Here is a 17,526-nt window from a genome sequence, read left to right as displayed (position 1 = left end):
AGGAAGGGAAAGCAGAATAGAAGAAAAAAAGGAAATATTTAGATATTTTCTCAATTTTCGTACCAGATAAAGGGCTGCTGGAGTTTTCCTTTGTGATTCAGTTGTCTTTAAATAGATTGTTCTAGACAAGTGTCCTTTCTTATCTGTTTCTTGTGATTCCATCTGGGTCTCCTTTACTTTGTTGATTCAACCTGTGCCCCGGGGTCGCTGTTCCTTCATAGCTCTGAGCCAGTGAAGACATAACTTGTCTCTATTCTTTGTCCTGTAGTTTTCTTTTTGTTACCTTTGTTTGTTTGATTTTAGTTATGTTAATAGCTATATGTATGACTTCTGAAGATTTGTTTTGAACTTTCACATCCATGAGTGCTTTGTCTACATGTATCATGTGTCTGTGTAATTGTAAATGATAGAAATGTTTTATTTTTATATGGCTATTGCCTCAAGTTTCAATTAGCTTTCATCCTTTGAGAGAGGCAGTGTGAGTTACAAGCCTTTCCTTATGTTCTTCAGATTGATGCTTTCAGGTAGATGCTTTCAGATTGATGCTTTCAGGTCAGTCATTTAGCCAGTTAAAAGAAACAACTTGAGTTCTCTTATCTGATCTCTTTTAGGACTTTTAAAAATAGTTTTATTTTATTTTTACCTATGCATCCACATCAGTGTATGCATGTACATGTGAGTGCAGATGCCAGAAGAGGGTGCCAGAGTTACAGATGATTGTGAGGAGCCTGATATGGGTGCTGAGAACCCAAGAAATTTCCCTGCAAGTGCAGCAAGTGCTCTCAACTTCTGAGTCATCCCTTCAGACCCACCCTTCTGTCTCTTTTTAAAGAAATTCAAACATTTTCATACACGACTGAAAGACAGTGGAAGTTTCCACACAGACACAAATTAAATAGAATACCATTGTCTGCAACTCAGGATCTCCATATCTGAGAGAAAAAGTTGAATTTCTCACTACAGACCCAGGTTTCTCATCTGTTAAATGGAGGTACAAGTAATCCTGCCTGGTGCAGAAAGATTAAGATGAAGATACATGGTTTTGCTTTGCTTTGTTGCAAGTATCATAAAGTGCTCAGGGAATGTGGTTTCCTGCTTTCATTAATACCTTTTCCTTTTTTCTGTCACAGGGTGTGGATGATTTTGTGGGATGACAATGAGCAATCATCACATGTGCCCTCTGTGGTACTTTTTCCCATCTAGATGCTAGTTAGGCCTGATCTTGCTTAGCTTCCAAAACAGACAAGATGGGGCACATCCAGAATGACATGGCTGTAGATTTTTGCTGCTAATATGGTATGGTAAGTGATCGAATTTGAGTTCACGATAAGGGAAACATACATAGATCTAATCTACATGGGAAGTAGAAAAAGACAAGATCTCTTGAGTAAATTGGGAGCATGAGGACCGTGGGAGAAGGTTAAGGAGGGGCGAGGCAAGGAGGGGAACAGAGAAATATGTAGAGCTTAATACAAATCAATAAAAAGAAAAAAAAGAGATTAATCACAAGAGTAAATGAAAAGAGTTATTTTCATCTGGCAAGGCTGCTCACATCTCTAAGACTGATTTTGGAGGCTGATGTTGTAGAAGGTCCTTCTGTCTTTGTGTTGCTTTCATTGGTTACTAAAGAAACTACTTTGGGCCTGGTGATAGGGCAGAACTTCGGTAGGTGGAGAGATGGAACTGAATTTGGAGAGGAAGAAAGCAGAGTCAGGGAGAAGCCATGGATCCTCTGCCGGAGACAGATGCCAGTTAGAATCGTTGCCCCTAAGTCACTGCCACATGGTGATATACAAATTAATAGAAATGGGTTAAATTAAGATTCAAGAATTAACCAATAAGAAACTAGCGATAACAGGCCAAGCAGTGTTTAAATGAATACAGTTTCTGTAGGATTATTTCGGGTGTAAGCTAGCCAGGCAGCCAGGATAAACAAGCGGGTACTCTCCTTGCAACAGGCTGAGGCAGGAGGATTATTGGTAGGTTTGAGGCCATCCTGGGTTCTAGATTAAGACCCTGTGTTAAAAGAAACAAAACCAAAACCAAATCTTTAAAAAGACAGAAAAAGAGAGTGCTGCTTTCTCTGCCTGTGTGTGTATAAGTATATTGCGCATTAGAGAAAAACTGAAGATGATTTGTGAGAAATTTAATTGATTCTGTTTCTCTATATTTATAAAATCTTTTTTTTTCTTTAAGAACAGTAGTTTATGATCTCTTTTTTCACCACAGACACCTTGGAGAATCAACTAAAAATCATAGATACTGTCTTCCCTCAAATGAAAATTTGCATATTCTCTTACATAGAATTCTATATTTGATATCTTGAGATTAGAGACCCTTTGAAAAATATTCATGAACTGGGAGGTGAGAATCTATGTTTTTGAAAGTAGCAATTTTCCTTCATGTTAGCCGAATGTCATATTTTTTGACAGCACAGAAGTTATCATGCTGCACAGACTAATATGTCCTGGGTGAGAAGATGAGGTTGCCATAGACAGATAGATTCCTTGACATTGCTGCTCCCCATGGCAACGATTTTGAAGGAGAACAAGGGGCAGCTCGTGTGCTTCAGCAAAGTGGGAGAGCATCTGTCTGCTCCTCAGACATTCTGAGAAATGCGTCTCATGATTTGCCAGTGCCTCTTAGGTTGCATGCATCTGTATTTTCAAAAACTTTTCCCTTCCCTTCTACTTGTCTTGGGATGACGTTATATAAAGTAGCATCTATGCTCACAATATGTCTACTGTGTTTCTAATGAGGGAACATGCAGAGTTTGTTAATAAGGACAGCTAAGTGTACTTCATTTGAAAATAAAAATAGTGTTTTGTTAAATAATGGGAAGGGAGGAGGAAGGGAAAAGAGGGGTAGGGAGGACAAAGGAGTGAGAATGGAGGTAGAAAGATGAAATATTAAAAAAATCATCCCTTCTACTACTATAATCTTCTCTCTTCCTCCATCTCTCTTGTATCCTCCCCTCCCCTCTCTATCCTCCCCTCTACAGACAAGGTTTTACTATGGGGCCAAGCCTGGTTTAGAACTTGCAATACTCTTATCTCAGTTCACGTATGGATGGCATTACAGTTTCAGGTTGCCATACCCAATTACTATCCACATGTTGACCTCACAAACAGAAGTAGAAAAAAAAAGGGTGACATAAAATATAGAGTGTTATTATTTTGTACTTTAAAATTAATCTGTTTATGTTATGTGTGTGAATGTTTTTCTTGCATATATGTGCTTTTATCATATGCATACTGGGGTCCGTGGAAGTCAGCAGAAAGCATCAGATCCTCTGGGACTCATTATAGACATCTGTGATACACCTGATCTGACTTCTGGAAACCAAATCCAGGTCTTTCTCAAAAACAGTGAGTACTCTTAACTGCTGACCCATCACTCTTGCCCTTAGTTTGTCCTGTGTAAGGCCGCTCAAAGGCTGACCTGAGGATTATCTGAGGTGATGCACAGAAATATCTTTTACACAGTAGCTTGGAGGTAGAAGAGCCAAGGATGTTGTTAACTCTTATTCTTATTTTTAAAATTGCGTGAAAAGCAATGGACTTGAGCTTTTGCTAACACTTCGGCTGAATGGTGGAAATAATTTCCTTTTGTGACTAGGAAATCATCTCAAAGGATATAATTGTTTCCCATTCTTGGGTCAAACTGTCTGCGTATGTCTAGAAAAAAAATCACATGCATGCACTTGTTTATAAATGAGCATAGATTGTAGGCTCCGCTAGTCTTCAAGATTCCTGGAGGTAATCTCAGATCACAAAGAATTTCCTAAAGTCAAAATTAGATTAATGGGAGAAGTCTTAAAAGCAAGCACATGAATAATATCACTTGGAAAGACTGTTGAGGAAAAGAATTGTGTGGGGAATGTAGAAGCACAAAGTGTGAAGTATGTAGACACATACAGTGTGGCATATGTAGAAGTGAGTGTTGTTAAGTGTAAGTGCCTGTGTCATTATTGATAATTTGGCTTTAAAATGAGAGATCGAGGAAATTATTGAAAACTAAGCTCTGCAAGATGAATTGAAGTCAGAAAGCAACAAAGCTACTGGTCTGAAGATAGTTTCAGCAACTAAGCAGAGGGCAGGAGAAATAAAATGTTCACATCAGTAGGAGGAGGGAAGGGAATTCACAGTCATTCTCGGGAGAAACTGAGAAAAAAGTGATGAAAATGTAACCTTTCCAAGAGTAAGCAGCAAGTATCATCACCCAAAGCATTTTATTACCCATTCATTTTTATCAAAATGCCTTGAAAAGTCATACTGTGTAGTAAGGGAGTGATGAAAAATCCCCTATCATCTGAAGTGGTGGACCCAGATGGACTGGACTGCAGAAATAACTCCCTACGTTCAGAGGAGGCAGGAGATAAATATTTATGGTGGTCACTTGCTATCAATTTAATCCCCTATGAGTTAGCACATCCAAACTTGATACATCACTGACTTCAAATATCCCCACATGAGCAATTTTTCTTAGCAGCTCTTTTAAGGGACAGGAAAGAGAGTGAGGGTAATGGAAAGATAATAGAAGGTATCTCAGCTCACTGTTTCCACAGCTGAACAGCTACAATTTAGACTCCAGTAATTCAATTTTTCTCTTCCTTTATGCATATTAAGTATCTGTACTGTCTACGATTGCTATGCATGCTAGACCTAAAGCCAAGTTAAAAGGAAAAAACTTGGCCTTAAAATAATAATGCTTTAGAAAGGAAAGGAATTAATACAATAGAAAGCCTAAGTTATAGCATTAGGTGACAATAGTTACTGTGCCCTTTATATGTGACAGGCTTTGCCCTAGGTCATTGTGAATTGAAGCATACAGCATTCAGTGACAAGTAAGAGAACGTCTACTGTGTACTAGAGAAACAATGAAGTAAGACCCATCTTTACATTAAATTGCCCATAGTACAGTGGTCATGCCCACTTGTAAACAAATACCATAGCTATTAACGTGTACAGTAGTAGAGGTAAATAGTATGGGGAGCATAAAACACCACTTTGTCCAAGTTTCATATTGCAAAAGAGAGGAAGCACATTGTGCGGTTCACCTGTTGTTTGTGGATTATGTCTCCAGTGATGGATCAATTGGTGGCACATGGAGGATCAAGAAATTTGAGTGTGATGACTTGAATGATTGAAACTTCATCTAAATGAGCCTTGAGTAGCATTTAGCTATGTAGAGAAGGGGTGGAGTAGAAGGCGAAGAAAAGGAAGTGAAGACTGTGTTTGATGAATATAAAGGGCCATGATGTACCTGAGCTGGAAGCCTTGAAGACAGCAGAAGAAGCTTCTGATGTAGTAATGTAAGTTGATGGGGCTTCTTATGAACCATAGCTCCTGGAATCAGTTTATTTTGTGTTTTAGTCCCTTAATGTAGTGCTTGTTCTTAGGAACCGTTATGGTCAGTACAAGGTGATCATGATATAGGATTCCCCTCTGTATGCCATTAATATGTTTTATTACCATTGGTTAATAAAGAAGCTGTCTAGGCCTATGGCAGAGCAAAATTAATGCAGGAAATCCAAGCAGAGGTAGAGGAGGAAAGAAGACAGAGTCAAGGAGATGCTATGTAGCCACCCAAGAAGCAAGAGGTAACAAACCATGAGCCTCATGGTAAAATATAAAATAATAGAAATGGGTTAATTTAAGATGTAAGAGTTAGTTAATAAGAAGCCTGAGCTAATATGTCAAGGTGTATGTAATTAATATTAACCCTTGGAGTGGTTATTTCATAAGCGGCTGCAGGAGCTACTGAGGAGGACCTGGTAGGTGAAGAGAAACCAGTCTGGGAGGCTAGCAGAAAGGAGAATATTTGTAGTCACATGATCAAGAAGTATAGTATGCCAATTTGGAGTGGGAAGAAAGTCATTCTGTAAGCCTTTCACAACCCTTTTGTACATATGTCAAGTCAGAAGACAACCTCCAACCACCACACCCATGAACAAGACTGAAGTGTTTGCTTTCTTATACCCTGGAGATCTGAGGGTTGTTGGTACAATGAAACTTGGTCTATAGTATTCATGGTCACATCCCTATGCTTGGTGGGTGATAGAGAGTTTTGTAATAGAAATATGGAGGATTCATGAGTATGCATCCTAAGGCCTTATAATACACAATACATATTCATGAGATGTCCATCTGATAAAGAGAATATCCCAACAATCAAATTCTACATTTACCATCTCATTTTTAACTGGGCATCTGTTTTCTATGAATAACCCCTGTACTGCTTTCAAATATGATAGATTAGCCTTAGCATTTTAATGAATCTAAACCCTCCATTATGCAATTTGTTACATCTGGATTCTTCTACCAGCATCATATATGAGATATAAACAACCCTGTTGCTTATAAGATATCTCATTCATGTTATTGATATGTGAATTTTTAATGAATGTATCATAATTTATACTACGATCACTTTGGTTTTGATTGCAGCAAATAGTGCTGTGTGATGTTTACTATGACTAGCCTGACAGGATCTAAAATCTTCAAGGAGCCAAGCCTCTGGGTATGCCCCTGAGTGATCATCTAGATGAGGTTTATTGAGATGCAAAGACCCACCTCAACTGTGTGCAGCATTATCCTATGAGTGGTGCCCTGGCCTGAATAAAAAGGAGAAGTGATCTAAGCAGCAGCAATCATCTGTCTTTGATGGGTGCAATGTGTCTGATCAGCTGCCTCATGCTCTTGCCAGCATGTCTTCCCTACCACAATGGACAAGAAACCCGAAACAAAATGAATCCTTTCCCCCTTAAATTGCTTTGGTTAGGGCGTTTTATCAGAAAAACAATGCAAATGCCTTATAGTTGCTATTGCCCTATCTTTGTGTACGTTTGGTGTATGCATGTGTGAAGGTCAAAAGTTGATATTGGTCATCTTCCTCTATCTTACATTTGAGACACCAACTCTCAGAGCCTGAATACTGCTTTTCATTATAGACTAGCTGGCAAGTTAGCCCTGGGATCTCCTGGAATCTGCCTGTAATGACTTATGAAAATCAGGGGGCATAGACATGTACCACTGTAACTGACTTTTACATAGGTGCAACACAGCAAGCACTTTACCCGCTAAGCTATCTCTGAGCCCTAGTATATGTCTTAATGAATGGAATTTGGAGATCTCATGTATTTCTTCAGTTTCTTGGTATGTACCAAATATGCCCATGTTCACCTTTAGTACACATTTCAAAGTTGCTCTCCTCCAGGGTCTACACATTTTCTCTCCTGTCAGCATTGCATGGCCTCCACTTGTTGCCCACCACTTCTTTGTTGATCTCTTCTCATACAGTCTAGCTGGGTGTGTTGTGGTATGTCCTTCATTTCATTTTCATTTCTTTGGCGCCTGATAAGCTTGAAATTTTCAGGTGTGAATTTGCTGTTTGGATATCTACTGTTGTGAAATGCTTTGTCCATTATCACAAGAGATTTGATCTGCCCCATATCACCCATAAATTAGTTTGTATGTGAGATACTTGTTAATCCTACCTATTACAAGTATCTTTTCCTTTTTCTTGTTTTGATTTTTTTTTACTTTGTTGGCAGAACTTTTAATAAACTAAGTTCTTTTGTTTAATAAAAATATGTTGTCTTTTGTTATTATGACTCTGGACTTCTGTGTCTGATATAACCACAAGTTTGGTCTTTGCTTCATAGCAATTTTGAGGACAACGTATGACCCTATTGGGGTTACATATGATTGATCCTCTCTTGAAAAAAAATCATCAATAGAAATGAAAATAGGTTGAAGGCCAGTATGGCCTTCAAAGTCCTATTTCTTTTTTTTTGTTGTTTTTTTTTAAAGTCCTATTTCAAACAAAAAAAAAGAAAATAATTTTACCTCATGTTAAATTACTTTTTATATGCAAAAACAGCAGGCTAATAATATTTTTAAACTCTTATAAAAATATTCCTTGGACATTTTCACTTATATAACTTCTGTCATTTCTGCATATAACAGTGTTGCTTCTGCTATGAAAGGATTTCTTATGAATTCGATTCTGTATTCTGCTATTTCCACTTCCACAGCCTCTTAGTGACTGGAGTCATACATGTCAGGTCATCAGCATAAATCCACCAACTATGTTCTTAAATTTTTGACTGTTCTTCATTTTTTTGGCTTTATAATAGAATCATATTTCGCAGTTTGTGTGGGTAAACCCAAATATTCTACAGTTGTGTTGCAATTGCAGCAAAAAAAAATATCAATCTCTCTTTCTCTGTCTCTCTCTCTGTCTCTGTCTCTGTCTCTCTCTCTCTCTCTCTCTCTCTCTCTCTCTCTCTCTCTCTCTCACACACACACACACACACACACCCCAACCTGAGTTGAATTTATGGCTTGACCCTTTTATACAAGAAAACTATATAACATATCCTTCCATTTATTGAGCTATAACATTTTTTCCTATTTTTATTTATTTATTTATTAAGGATTTCTGCCTCCTTTCCGCCACCACCTCCCATTTCCCTCCCCCTCCCCTGACCAAGTCCCCCCCTTTGTCAGCCCGAAGAGCAATCAGGGTTCCCTGCCCTGTGGGAAGTCCAAGGACCGCCCACCTCCATCCAGGTGTAGTAAGGTGAGCATCAAAACTGCCCAGGCTCCCACAAAGCCAGTATGTGCAGTAGGATCAAAAACCCATTGCCATTGTTCTTGAGTTCTCAGCAGTCCTCATTGTCTGCTATGTTCAGCGAGTCTGGTTTTATCCCATGCTTTTTCAGACCCAGGCCAGCTGGCCTTGGTAAGTTCCCGACAAAACATCCCCATTGTCTCAGTGTGTGGGTTCACCTCTAGCAGTCCTGAGTTTTTGTGTGGTTTATTTTGGATTGATTTTCTATATGAAGGCTGCATCATTTTCAAGTTTGTTTCTACTCATTTGATGAAAGCCCAGTTTTTTGTATTGAAAGCATGGTTTTTATTTCTGTAATTCATTTATAGATCCCTATTTGAAGCAACCTTGCAAACAGCAATTGTTCCCAGAAGTTATATTCATAGCCCAAGCATGTTCACACATTCATAACTATCATCCAGAAATAAACATTTTTACATTTAACTGGAAAAAAATCAAGCTTCTAGAGTAATTTTACCAAATGTGAAGAATGTCTGTTGTACTCTTTCCCTGATCCAGTCCCTCCCAATCCTTTAACCTATGTGACTCAGTCAGTAGTTCATGACACTTTCATTTCCTGTCTCCCTTTCTACCTCCTCCCTTTTGCCCAGATGACACAATATCTCCTTCTGTTGACCTGCAAGGGTGTCCTATATACTGTGAAATTCACCTTTAAACACTTAAATTTCCTCAGCATTGGGGTATTATCCTCTGCAATCCAAGTGTAAATATAAACTTCAGTGAATTTGATAGAATATTTTAATGGGATGAAAGATAATAATTTTACAATTAACCCAATCAGGTCCTTTGAAACACCCCTTCACTTCTAGCACAAGATCTAAAATTATTCATTTGATTCCTTTGTCTCTTCTAGAGTGGAGTGTTTCTATATTATTTCTGCATTTTATTTGTGCGTGTGTGTGTGTGTGATGTTTTATTTTATTTTGTGTGTGAATAGTATGTGGGAGATAATGTAGTAGTATAATAATAGTATGTGGTGACATGTGTAACTGAAGGCATGGGTTTGTAGAAGTCAGAGGACAACTTCAGACATAGGTCCTCACTTTCTACCTTGTTTGCTACAGAGTCTCTTGTTTGTTGCTGCATATACCAGGTTAACTGATTTGTAAGCATCTGGGGATTTTCTTGTGTCTACCTTCCATGTCATTGTAGGAAGACTGGATTAGATACTGTGGGGCATAGCTTCCATGTGGATATCCCAAATTTGGTCCACATACTTGCTGGCCAGAGCTTCTCCAACTGACTCAACTCCCCAGCCCATGACTGTTGTTTCTGAAGAATAAATTTTCTACTTTATGTATTAGAATGTTTTTCATTTTGAGTTTGCCTAATCTTTTGTCATAACCTTACTCAATAATATGACAAAAGTCATGTTCTTAGGGGATTACTTCTGGACTCAGTGCTGCTTATCTGCTTCTTAATACTTGTATTTATTAGGTACTCCTGCCAAGAAATATAATTTCTGCTGTGCATAGTCTTCTCCTTCAATCAGTAATCATTCTTCAGGAAGTCATCCTAAAGGCATTCAACATTTTGTGTTATATTATTACTGCATTAAAACAGAAACGGACTGATATTGCTGCTGGATTAAATCTGTCAATATTACATATTATCCTTTCTTTACTCAAGTAATATATTATTCTTCTAATGTATAACTTTCATGTAAGATATATGTATACTGTTTTTGGAGTGCTTAAAACTAGAATTTTAGATTTGTGTGAGAATGGGGTTATTTCTGTTTTCATTGTATCAAAAAGGTCTCGTGGTTTAGTTCTAGTTAGCTGGGAACTCTCTATGTACACTAGGTTGGCCTTGAACTCATAAAGATCCACCTGCCTCTACCTCCCAAATGCTGTGATAAAAGACATGTGCACAATACTATATCCAGTTTATACATTTTTTAATTTGGTTTTTATTTTGCAATATTTACATACTATCTATTTAACACTCCTAATATGAAAATAAAAATTCCACAAAGTATGAAAAATGGGAATATCTTGAATGTAACTTAAGTCAAAGGCTTCACAGAGTGGGTGCTGAGTTTCAATGTATGAGTTTAGGGGTGTGGCCCAGAGTAATTTGCTTTGTCTAGCACCTTATCGTACTTTTTAAGTTTTCCATAGCCTTCCCTATATGATGTGTTTAATTTAAAAGTATGACAGTCAGCTTAATTATTTTATTATTTCTATTTGACCTGGCAATATGTTTTTCTTATATTTTCTTATCTTTATGTGTATATGGCAAGTGCATTTGCTTGTATGCCAGTTTGCATGTGTCTAATTGCACATGTACAAGTGTGTGAGTACATTTGGAGGGCCCCAGCTAATGCTGGAGCCTCCTTGAGTTCTCTACTTTATTGACTTGAGGCCACTTAGTTGAATCCAGAGCTCACAAAGAGTCTAGCTAGCCGGTTTGCTCAGGGGTTCTGTTTCTGCCTTCTTAGCAATGTAGTTACACAGTCCACCATGCCCTTCCGGCATTTGCATAAAAGTCTGGGAATCCAAACTTCTGTCTTCATGCTTGCTGCTTATGTAAGTATATTAAATGGCTGACTCAACTCTGTAGCTCTCACAATTGTTTTTTAACTGAAACGTCTGTTTATTGTATTATGATGGTTTAATTAGCCTTTGATAATTTCACACATATACTTTGATAGTATTTTACTCCCACTCCTGGATCTATCCTTCCTATCAGTCTCCTAACTTCATGACCCTTTTTTAAATTTTTTGAAATAAACCACTAACCAGAGTATGTACCCTATTATGTGACAAGTCTTCCTAGCAGCCTGCCTTTTCTGAGTGACCCTCGGCTGTCTTTATTATTTACTCTTGGAAAGAGGGGCCTAGTGAATCAGTCAGTTTCAGGATCTTCCTGAAGCTACTTTGAATTTTTGTCTTTTGTCTTAAGGTACCTCCCTGGGAGCTAGAATGTTTCAGTCGGGAAGAAACTGCTCCAGAACAGCTTCACATATATATGTGGATGTGGGGCCAACTCTGTATCATGGCTGACTTGAACTCTCCCTATACTAATAGCCATCAACTGTTATAACTCATGTAGGTGTGGAGGATTGTAAGACCCACCCTACTCCATGTTGGACTGGCTTGACCATGTGCTGGTCTTATTCAGTCAACCTCAGTTGCTGTGAGTTCATGAGTGCAGGAGCCCTGATTATCCAGAAGACACTATTTTGTCATTATCCTCTCCAACCTGTGACTTTTACAGTTTTTCTGTCTTCTGGTAGTGATTTTGTGTGTGTGCATCAATGTCTGTCTTCTGTTCAGGAAAAAAAAAGAACTGTCAATATATCTCCTAATATTACTATGCCACATTTTCTATCTTCTTAGATGTGGTGAGCTCTCATAAAATATAATTCCATCCCTTTCTGTTGAATCTTATGTTATTTTATTATTTTTAATATTTAAAAATATCTTTCACCTTAATACCTTTTGCTCACCAGTTTCATAATTTGTACAGCTTTTCTTCAGCCTTGTTTCATGAATTATGGACAATGTCCTTCAACTCAATGATTTACATTTGGATCTTCTTAAAGATTGCAACTCTTTCCTGGAATGTCTTAGATCTTTAATCCTTGAATCATAGTTATCGAATCTTTGATAGTTCTACTTTCTGAAACATACGCAAAGTTTCTCTTTGTTTTGCTCAATCATGCTCATTGTTACTGTCTTTTTCTGAGGTAAAATTTAATTTTGCAACTAGTCTTCAGGCTAAGGACATAACCCTTTAGTATGCTTTGTGGTAGAGATGATGAGAAATGTTTCAGTATTTCAGAGAGTAGTGTGTTTCTGCTCAGCCTTAGGATGTCTTTACTGTGGTGTATGTCTGTGTGTGAGAGAGTGTGTGTGTGGTGCTAGATAAAACCTGCTTGCCAAACAGACACTCCACCACTGAGCTGTACCTGGAACCCCAGCCCTTGCTGCTCTACTGTATCTCTTCAGACATGAACTGAAAGTCTGAGGCTTTTACTAAGATATATGTGCTATTGATGGCCTCTCAATTCCCACTGAGATTTCCCAATTTTCAAATTTAATTAATATTTTATGTCTGCTTTTGATGTCTGCTATGTTTAACTAACTGTGTCCCTGTGGGAATCTGCTATTTTGGGTATTGGCTTATAGATGACCACTATGGACCACTGTGTAAAACCATCAAAAAGAACTACATTTTGAATGAGCAGATTCTCTGAAGCAAGATTCTTCCCTATGAAGATTCTCTCATGCTTCTCTCCCTCCAGCCCTGACACCTCATTGCTTGCTGTTTATGTTCATCTCTACATGATGCCTCCACAAGTTTCTTTTAAAATGCTTGGCATTTCTACAGTTTTCAGAGGACAGTGGTATCTTCTAAACTAGAGGCAGAGATGCAAGGCAAATTATTTATTATTATTATTATTTTACTTTTTTTGCATCTGTGCCTTCCTCTGCCACACTATGCTTTAGTCATTTTTTAACTTTCCCTTATTGGCTTTTCTTCTTTCTCACATTCTCTCTCTCTCTCTCCCCTCTTCCTCCCCTTTTCCCTGTCTTTCTCTTTCCCCTGCTTCCCCCCTTCTCCCTTTGATGCAGGAGTTCATATATTCCAGACTGGCCTAAACTGGAAATATATAATATAGATAACCTTGGCCGTCTGATATCCTGTTTCTATCTCCTGGGATTACACATTTTCTGCCATGCCTGGTTTGTGTGAATATGGAATCTAAGTCTTTATTATAGGCCAGCACTTCATCAGCTGAGCTACATCCCTAGCCTTTGGTTCATGTCTCTATGGAGAGTTTTAAAACCATTGATTGATATAATGCTATTGGATTATCACATCAAAGAAAGATTATGATGACTGAACTTGAGATCAAAGGAATGTTAGCTTAGCTTGGAAGGCCTTTCCAAAAAGTTACAGCATATTTTAATTCATCTGAAACATTCTTTTCACTGGAACAAGTCCCTTTAAAACTTTATTAAACTCATATTCCTGCTAACTAATTAAACATTCTTTTCACTTCTTTTACTCTTGTGATTTGCTCATTCTTTTCACAGGATACACTTGCTATTTTTCTTGCCTTTCTGTGAAATGTCTAAAAATTTATTGAGGAGATTTTTTTAAAAAATCTTTTTCAGATGAGTCCAACAACCCACAGAGGTCTAGAAAAAAAATTTTGGACAACTGAATGGCTTTTCTATTTTCTTGTAAGCCAAATGTTCTGGAAATACCTTTTTTTTTTTTTTTTGGATGATTTGCTGACACTTCAAATCTTGGATCCAAGGTGCTGATTCCTGCAGTTTGAGGTTCTGGGAATTGCTTAAAGTTATAGCTTCCTTGGAAATAATCATGTTGATGTCAAAGAAAGTTTGCAGAGCTATGAAGAATCATAATTGCATAGCCTGCTGCTGTGGAGTGCAGGCTGATGGATAAGGGACAGGTTTAACAATGATGCTGACAGCTGAGCTTTTATCGATCTTTTGTTTTTAAAGCTAGCCATGAGTACCTTGGGCTATAACTTCCATTCAAAGCCAATAAATGAGGAATTGCTGCAGTGAGAGTAAGACACAGAGCCAACAGGTTATAAAAATGTGATCAGCTATGCAAAACTACAAACAAAATCATAGCATTGGTTGAAAAAAAGATTATTGGTACAGCATGAGGTACAGGGCATTTATATGGATGTTTACAAACTGTGAGGTAGCAAGATGAAAGTGGAGCTGGAGAGATGGCTCAGTGGGTAAGAACACTTAGTGTGCATGCACAGAAACCTGAGTTCAAATCCCAGCAACCATGTTAAAGAAAAAAATGAAAGCAACCTGGCCATGGGTATGCATGCCTATAATCTCAACACTGTTTGTTTGGGTCACTAGGCTACCCACCTAGCTCCAAATTCAATGAGAGACCCTGTCATGAAGAATAAGGTGGAATGTGATAGGACAGGACACCAGATGTCCTTTTCTAATCTCCACCCTTGCATGCTTATACATCTGTATGTGCTGTATACATATACAGTATACTCACAAGAATATACACAGGCATAAAAATGAATAATGATAGTCATACTAGGGAAAGGCTATGTTGTTACATTATTTATTGTATCAATAAAAGTTGTAATGTTGTGGGATTGGGTTTGCATTTGCTGTCCTTGCAGAGAACCCATGTTCAGTTCCTAGCATATGCTCTGGAAAGCTTCAGTTCAGGGGAGCCAACATCTTCTTCTTCCCTAACAGGCAACCATATGCACAAGCACACGCTAAGGCAGAGACAAAATTATATATATATATCTGTGTGTGTGTGTGTGTAAAAACTAAAATTAATCTTTAAAAATGAAAACAAAATATAACATTGGAAAATTTTCATAATACTTACTTGAAATTAATAGTTACTTACAGTGTTTTAGAAGTGTCACATTTATCATAAGCCATTGCTTCTAAGTTACATATTTCTTACATAGTGCCATTTCCTAGTACAACACATGTCTTTAAATCTGCTGCAGTCTTAATTCATCTTTTAAAATATTTATTTTAATGTTCTGTTTACAAGTTTGTCCTTGATTAGTTTTATGTGTACTACATGTATACGGCACTTGCAGAGGCCAAAACAGGCTTGTAGATCCCCTGGAACAGACATTAAAGGGGCCTGTGAGAAACCCATTGTGGGTGCTGGGACCTCATCCTTGATACTATATAAGAGCTGACGTGGGATTACCCTCTGTATGCTGTGAATATGTTTTATTGCCATTGGTTAATTAAAAAAAAAAGCTCCTTTTGCCTATGGCAGGGAAGAATATAGCTAGGCGGGAAAACTAAACTGAATGCAGAAAATGAAGGCAGAATCAGACAGACACCATGTAGTTGCCAAAGGAGAAAGATGCCAGAAACTTACCAGTAAGCCACAGCCTTGTGGCAATACACAGATTAATAGAAATGGGTTAATTTAAGATATAAGAGCTAGCTAGGAATATGCCTGAGCCATTGGTCAAACAATGTTGTAATTAATATAGTTTTTATATGATTATTTGAGTCTGGGTGGCTGGGAAATGAAAAAGTGGTTTCAAATTATAAACAACAGTGATCATAGTTACAGAGCCATCTTTCCACCATCAGTCTCAATTCATATGCTGAGCACTGATCATCAGTGGGACAGTGGGAAGGGGCTGCCTCTGGAAGGTGATTTATAGGAGGCAGTTTGAGGGGGGAAGGGTTTACTTCACTCACTATTCCACAGAGCAGTTCATCAACAAAAGCAATGAGGGCAAGAACTAAAGCAGGACATGTGCCAGGAGCTAATTCAGAGGCCTTGGAGAAATGCTGCTTACTGGGTTGGTCAACATACTTTTTTATACAACCCAGGTCTACAGCTCTCCTGCATCAATCACTAATTTAAAAAGATATCCCTATAAGCTTGCTTATCGTAAGACCTTATGGGAACATGTTCTCATTTGGAGCTCCCTCCTCTCAAATGACTTTAGTGTGTGTCAAGTTAGCATAAAACTATCCAGCATAGCCCTCTTATCAATGATGACCTGGTAACATAGCCTTCCTTCTACCAGGTTAGACTGTGAACAAGAAATCAATAACTTGTCACCACCTGCATCTTGAACACCCCAGCCTCTGAGACAAATATATTCTTACAGTTTCTAAGGCACTATGAGTAGCACTTTATAACAGAGGCCCATAGGAACAGAGACAATGTATCTTTTTAATTATTGAAAGATACATCAAACATATGACAAATCAAAAATAAATCAATATGCCAGAGTAAGAGATATTGAGTTCTGTTTATAAATTTTAATTTGATTTTGTTCAGAAAACATCAAGTTGTTTCTTTTAGTAGAACATGTTCCAGAAAGTTTGGTTTTACCTTGAAAAATATTGACTATAACTTACAAAAGCATGCAACAAGAACACTATTAACCATGCACAGTTGTATAACTTACTTTTATGTTTAAGGGTGTTTTGTCTGTATGCACATTTGTGCACATGTATATTCAGGTGCACTTAGAGGCCAGAAGAGAGTGTTGAATCCCTGAGAGTTGGAGGTACTGACAATTGTGAGCTGCCATGTTGGTGCTGGCAATCAGACTTTGATCCTTTGTAAGAGCAGTCAGTGCTCTTATCCTCTGGGGCATCCCTCCAGCCTTTGCATAACTATCCTGTTATATTTCCCATGGTGTAGTTTTGCATTAAGAAAGAAAACTTCACTGAAAAAGCTTATGTTTATTGTTTACATTTTTTTTCTTCCCACTTCTTTCCCTAGATAGAAACTATTAAAGGTTTATGACCTATAACTGTATTGAAAATTACATAATTTGTGTATATTTTCTATTACATAAGACTATACTTTTGCTGGAGTTAGGCTGAGTACAATATATAATATTATTTTGGATAACTAAAAAATATAATGAAAGGGTGAGTGGAACTGGCCAATAGGAAGAGAGCTAATTTAGCTTTGCATGGAGCCTTGGGCTCTATCCCCAGCGTCATATAAACTAGGCACAACAGGTCATGTCTGTAATCCTAGAACCAGGGAACTGGGTTAGAGGAATGGTGAAGAAGTCAAGTTCATCCCAGAGAGTTTGAAGCCTGGGCTACATGAGACTATCTAAAAATTAAAAGATAAAGAAAGGTCCAATGATACATGCAAGTTTTGTTTCATTTTGTTGTTATCTTCTCTGATTGGTTTACTCAGGTGGTGGCACCTTACTAAATGGTTAGTAGATAAGATGAAATTTATTAATGAACCTGTAAGATTTTTCTTTACTGATCATGGGTAGTTACATCAGTTCAGTTTTTCTTATAACTGTTTCCAACATTGCATAAAAACTACACTGACACATTTGTAAGCTTAAGTTTCCTTGTACTCATTTGTGAGAGCTGTGTAACGGTGTTTACC

The sequence above is a fragment of the Microtus ochrogaster genome, unplaced genomic scaffold (genome assembly GCF_000317375.1).
Source record: "Microtus ochrogaster isolate Prairie Vole_2 unplaced genomic scaffold, MicOch1.0 UNK1, whole genome shotgun sequence".
Classification (NCBI taxonomy): Eukaryota; Metazoa; Chordata; class Mammalia; order Rodentia; family Cricetidae; genus Microtus; species Microtus ochrogaster.
Note: the sequence above shows the minus strand (reverse complement) of the source record.